The following is a 6387-nucleotide window of genomic DNA, read 5'->3' as shown; positions in this document are numbered from 1 at the left end:
TTTTATTTTATTTTTTTAATTATTTTATTGATTTATTTTTTTCGTAATTTGACACTCTCACTACTCCGTACAAATTGGTCACAAAAATGAAATTGCAAAAAAAATATTCCCTCACTGTGATTCTTTGTCTGGAGACCTTTTCTATATTATTGATTATCGAACAGATTTGGACCGTTGATCAAACAAAACCAGACACTGGAGACTCTGACTCTGGGGTTTTGTGATTTTCATTATTTTCTTTCATTTTATAGATTTACAAATTAATCACTAATAAATTAAAAAAAACAAAAAACAAATAAGCATTTAGTACAACTAGTCGCTTTTTGTGTAGAAATAAAGTCTGAATAGATAAAAACGAGAAGAAGAACCTGAACAGTGTCTGGAATCGCCACAGATTTTACAGTCTGACATCTTCTGTCTCACAAAGAGTCGAACGTTTCAGACGGTTGTAATCGATCAAACATGTATGTTGGAGAAAATTTCCCCCAAATCCTGAACCACACGTTCACTTTGTTCTGATGAAGTCTTCATTACAGTTCTCCCCCCGAGCTACTCATCGCCGCACATCTCGATTTTAAGACCGGGACACATTAATTTTATGGTGATATTTTCACTCTGAACATGCCACCGCCTTCTCCCTGCAGGTGCTTCAGGCACAAGAAGGAAACACAGAGACGAGCAGAAGCAGATTGAAGGAGGGCGGGAAGGAGGGATGGAAATACTGGAGAGGATGAATAACACTTGGGCTCAGCTACGGCAGCAGAGGAAAGTTGGGAAGCTAGTGGTGGTGGTGGGGGCCTATCAGGGGATATGAAGACACCGTATACATATTCAACATTTTGAGTGTCATCAAGGAACAAGATCGACTTTGATGCTCTGTCGTGGAGAACACACTCCTGCAGCTTTTTTTTTTCTCCCAGATTTTGTAGTTTTTTTCTGAAGGTGGCTGAACTTGTGCGTTCAGACTAAAAGCAGTGTGTAGGTTGAGGCTGCTGGAATGTTTGCATGTCGATGCATCCACTCAAGAAAAAAAACAAAGCAGAGAGCAGAAATAAAAGTCCAGCACTTCTTGCGGCTGCTTTGAATCCTGTATCGTCTGTCTTTCTCTGCTTATGAAACCCGGTGCTGGAGGACAGCCTATAGGAGGGGAAGGATGCTTGTTTGTAAGTCTTTGAGTTGGTGCTGAGCCAAGAATGCAGCGTTTTGGGAAACATTTGCAAATAATTGTTCCTTCACTAGAGGCCTTATTGCACGATGCAGATCTCCATCAGAACTTTTCAGTGTGCTGCTCGGTGCTGGTTGTCTCCTGCAGCCAGTTTTGACATGTGAGGCTTTTAGCTGCAGCCCAACCTGGTGAGGGACGCCTTTAAGCGACGGACCGACCGTCTGCGTTTGTCACCTCACCTGCGATCCTAAAGGAAAAAGGAGCAACTGGTTTTTTTTTTTACGTCTCAGGGCCGAGTCTGTTGTTCACATTTATGCTCATGTAGGAGCCACTTAACATGCCAGGTGGTTAATAATTGATGTTTTTCTGACAATATCGCACAACTACAGCTCTCTAAAGAGAAAGATCTTTTTTTTCCCGTCAGAAAACATGGGTTGATTATTCAGAATCAGATTAACTGCCAGGTGAAGTTTACACAATACGAGGAGTTTGTTCCAGTGGGTTGGTGCAACGATAAACATACAGTAAGGTACAAGATAAAAACATAAAAACAGCTAAAAAATTAAAACAACTGTAGCAGTGCAAAGTTAAATCTAAATAAGAACCGTAGAACTGCAGAACACTGAGGCTGCAGATATGTTGATGCTTACATTTATACAGGTTGTCAAAAGAGTGCAAGTTTTAAAGTTTAAAGCATCGGAGCAGTCGGCGCTGCTTCGGCGTCGCTCTGCCGAGGACGGTCTCCGTTTGAGGCGAGAAATGGGTCACGCAGCTGCTCAATTACGCTTAATTTTAGATCTACGACGCCCAGTTTAACTAGTTGTTAATCAGGTTGTCGCTACCTTTCCCACTCCCTGATTGGACCAAACCCAATCCAGATTAAAAATCCCCGACAACCGGGGAGATGAATCCGTCACATCGCTCAGCTATCCAACAGCTTCCTTAAAATACATCTTTTCTGCTTTCTCCTCCAGCTGATGCACTCGCTGCCTTTTGTTTTTAAAAAAGAAAACACATTTCTTTTTTTTGCTCTGGCCTGCACAGAGGTCTCATCATCTTTGATCTCCTTCCATCTGCTACATGATTTTTCCTCCCCTTGACTCCTCTGTGTTTATCTTCCCACTCATGCTCTCCTTCCTTCTGTCCCTGTCTTGTAGCTTGTGTGGCTCAGCGATGGGGGGTGACACTGCCGAGGTAGCCGGAGGAAACCCAGAGTAAAAACAATAAAAATATAAAGCCGTGTCCACGCTACGCTCGCTAAATCTATGAACACTGTTTATGTGTAAAAGATGTTTTCATGATTTCTGAGGGAAACCTTCATCCGTACTCTGACGCCTGAACTGGAAAATGATGAATATAATTTCTCCCTTTTCTCTTTTTTTCTTGTAGAGACGGTCGGGTTGGTGGTTAGAATGTGTTCTTATTTTCAGCAAATCCCATTAAAAAGCTGGTCAAGGCTTCCAGCGTTACTGTTCCTACCAAAGATTTAAGATAAAAGATATTGTCAGAAAAACATCAATTATTAACCACCTGGCATGTTAAGTGGCTCCTACATGAGCATAAATGTAAAAAGATAAGTAAATAAAGGTGCATTTAATTTGCTAAAACAGCAAACAAAAATAATTAAACAGGACAAGTGCATCTGTTGGAAACTATCCCAGAAAAAAAAGGTGGAAAAGACACTGAACAGACATCTTTGCCACACGTTTAATCTAAACTACATCAAAATTTGGTGGAAAAGTGAAAAGACGTCTCTATGAAGATGTCTCTTCATCGCCCTGCGTTGCATTATGGGTACTGTAGTCCCTCCCACTAAAAAGGCTTTTTATAATAACAACAATTGGTCAGATTTATAAGCACTTTTCTAGACACTCAAAGACTCTTTACACTGTCAGTTATTCATTCATTCATTCTGGTGGTGGTGGGGCAGAATCGAACCGCTAACCTTCCCATCATGCTCTACCACCTGAGCCACAGCCGCCCCGCGAGATTCAGCATTCGTTACAAGTTGTAGTGGTCCACGACACAACAGGCCATGAAAGAAAAACTTTAATATTTCTGTTATCTGACTTGCCTTGATAGAGAATGCTAGCTAGCTAGCTAGCTAGCTATGGGACCAAACTGGACGGTCCAAAAGCAACCCGGTCTCAACAACTACGTCTAGGCTAAATTTGGGCCAAACAGGACGGCCCAAAAGCAACCCGGTCTCAGCGACTACATCTGGGCTAAATTTGGGCTAAATTTGGACCAAACCGGATGGTCCAAGAGCTCAACGACTACATCTGGGCTAAATTTGGACCAAACAGGATGGTCCAAAAGCAACCCGGTTTCAATGACTATGTCTGGGCTAAATCTCGGCTAGCGACCAGAGTTAACCCAAAAAAAACAACGTCTTAATTCCGTCCGGTGTTTGGTGGGATTTGCCAAAATGACAGCTACATGTTCTTCTCTTAGAACCGGTTTTGATGCAACTGTGTTTTCTGTGAATCTGTGAAATCCTCCCGTCTCTCTTTCCAACCGCCCCACTGCAGCTCGAGCACACCAGCTCTGCTGTTAAACTGCTCTACGCTGCACAAATTCAGAACCAGAAAGTGATTGTAAAGGTTGCTGATACAGAAAGCTCCACCCTGCCAGCCGACAGCAGCGGTTCTGTGTGCAAATCTGGATCCACGTTTTTAAGAACATCATGAGTACGCTGCGATTTAAAGGTGGAAATGCTCAGCGTGGTGTTTTTGCTTCTGGTCTTCCAGCATAAAAGACATTGTATGTGTTAGCAAAGTAAAAAATAAAAAAATCAGATTTCCTGCAAACAAAAACGAGCCAACCTGGAGAAGCACCCGTCGGTTACTATTCTAAGTAATCAATCAACACTTGCTTGCTTTAGTGAACATTGGTGGCAGCAGGATGGCGCGTGACAGAACAGTTCATGGTAATGAAGGAAGATGTCAGCCGGCGCAACAGCGTGCCTCACTGATGTGCTTTTAATAGTCTTTGGACAAGACTGGAGCTCGGCGGCACAGAGGAATGAGACGCATCAGGCCTCAGATGCACGGACTGAACTTGTTAGTAGGTTCTGGCTGCTTCCAGTCTTTACACGGGATTTGCTAACAATAAGAAAAACACTGAACATGACCAGACTTTGAACCTCTGCTCGGTGCCCTCCTGCTCCCTGTGATCACAGAAACTCACCGTTTAGTTTGTCAGAGTGCGACGCCGGCGAGTTGTTAACAACCTTTCCCCGGCTGCAGCGCTCGGATGTTCATAAAGTGAGCCGAGTGATCACAGTGTGGGTTTGAGGCGACTGAAAGTTTTCCGGCAGAAAGTCGCCGGCGTTGCCAGATGTGAGGAAAAAGCCAAAACAAAGAGAGCTGGTAGCTTCACATGAAGCTGTGTGGTGAGAGTCAGGCAGCAGCTAAAGGATGGAGAGAGGAGAGGATGGGGGAGGAGGAGGAGGGTAAGATGGGAAAAGGGAAAAGAGGGGGAGGGTGGTGGTGGTGGTGGTGGTGGTGGGTGTCTGGGAGTCTTTTAAGCTTGGTTTTTAATCTGGGGCGCTGCCAGGATGGGAGAGAGAGAGAGAGAGGGGAAGGAAGCAAAGAGGGAGAGAGGGACCGGGCATTACATGCTACACTTCACAGGGAGGTCACCACACTGCCTGGAGGGCTGGGAGGCAGAGGGAGGAGAGAGGGGGGAGGAGGAGAGAGAGCGCAGAGGGATGGAGGAGGGAGGAGGAACTGTCAGGTGTGGAGGGCTGATGGAGCGCAGAGGAGGCAGGAGGGGGAAGAGGCGCTCCATGTCCTCCCCGTGTCATCCTCAGCCTCCTCCCGGTGACGCTGCAGCACCGAGGGCAGCTTTTGCTGACTCGCCACTCGCTCGCCCCAGGAGCAGGAGTGAGATACAGCCAGAGCTCCTCCCCTCCCTCCCCCCCTCCCCCCCACTGTGTGCCCACCGGGAGCCGAGGCATCACACGGCCCTCGGGTCCAAGATCCTCTAATTGAGATCAAAGGGATGCCCTTGACGCAGAGCAGGCAGCAGCGTTAGCGGCGCGGTGGGGCGCGGCGCCTCCATGTGGTCGTTCACGGCCTCTGCAGCTCAGACAAAGACGAGGAACCTGCAGGTTTGTTTCACTTCAGAAGCAAAATCAGACAGTGATGCTCGGTGTGGAAGGTCAGGCTGGAAACATGAAGGGCCGGTCTGGGAACAAAAACTTTAATTAGGAAACTTGTCCAAATGAAGTTTTGTTCTCATTGTGTCTCTGAAAGGAAGGAAAGGTTTCCACCTCGGAGCGATGAAGTAAGTATTTTATAATCTCCTGTTGGACATTTTTATTTAGTAAAAATCTGCAGCTCTGTTGGAGGAATGAAAAGAATCCGCCTCACAGCATCAGAAATCCTTGACAGGTTAATTAACATAAACGTGTAGCTGGAATGCTTTTCAAACGTGAACGGGATCAGAGCGTCAAACTGTCAAAAAAAATTCATAAAACAAGGTATTGAACCCGTCGTTTGAATGGACCTCTTTATTTTTGCAGAAGCAGAGGTGGAAGGAGCGAGTGAAAAGCCCCACCGATCAGGATGCTTCACGTGAGCCGCCTCCATCGACGGCAGATGAAGTGAAAGGGGGTCAACTCGTAGTAACGAACACACAAGAGAATTATCACCAACCCCGCAGCTAAACCAAACTTTTTCACCTCTTTTCATTCACAGTTTGGTTTCTCAGTGTGGTTCGACTCTTTGTTCTCTTGCAGAACTGGTTTTTAACACAGTAGGCAGCTAGTTTCTTTTTTAAAAAACCCACGCTGTGATAAAGCTCCTGTACAGCAGCCGCCCAGCAGACAGCGCTCAGCCACAGGAAGGAAGCACAGATCGCCATTAGAGCGCAAAGCACGGATTTATCAGAAGGAAATGCAACTTCAAAGTAATCATAAGGTTGCTCTGGATGTGTAAATAAAGCAACTGGTGGCCAGACTGTGAGCTTTGTCATTACGATCCACATGTAGGGTGGTTACGCTGTTTACTGGTTTCCTGAGTCTCCTAGAAATCACATAAACACCGATAATTTACAGAAAGATGACGTTTCTTCCTCACAAAGAAGGTTATCTGGATTACATGTTTTCTATTAAAATAAGGAGGAAAATGTTGATGCTGCATGTGAAAAACCAACATGATTATTTTATACAAATTGAGGCACTCGCTGCTCTGGTTTAAGGTCACAGTGAAACACAA

The sequence above is a fragment of the Stegastes partitus genome, unplaced genomic scaffold, assembly GCF_000690725.1.
Source record: "Stegastes partitus isolate 25-593 unplaced genomic scaffold, Stegastes_partitus-1.0.2 Scaffold1361, whole genome shotgun sequence".
NCBI lineage: Eukaryota > Metazoa > Chordata > Actinopteri > Pomacentridae > Stegastes > Stegastes partitus.
This window is presented reverse-complemented; position numbering follows the sequence as displayed.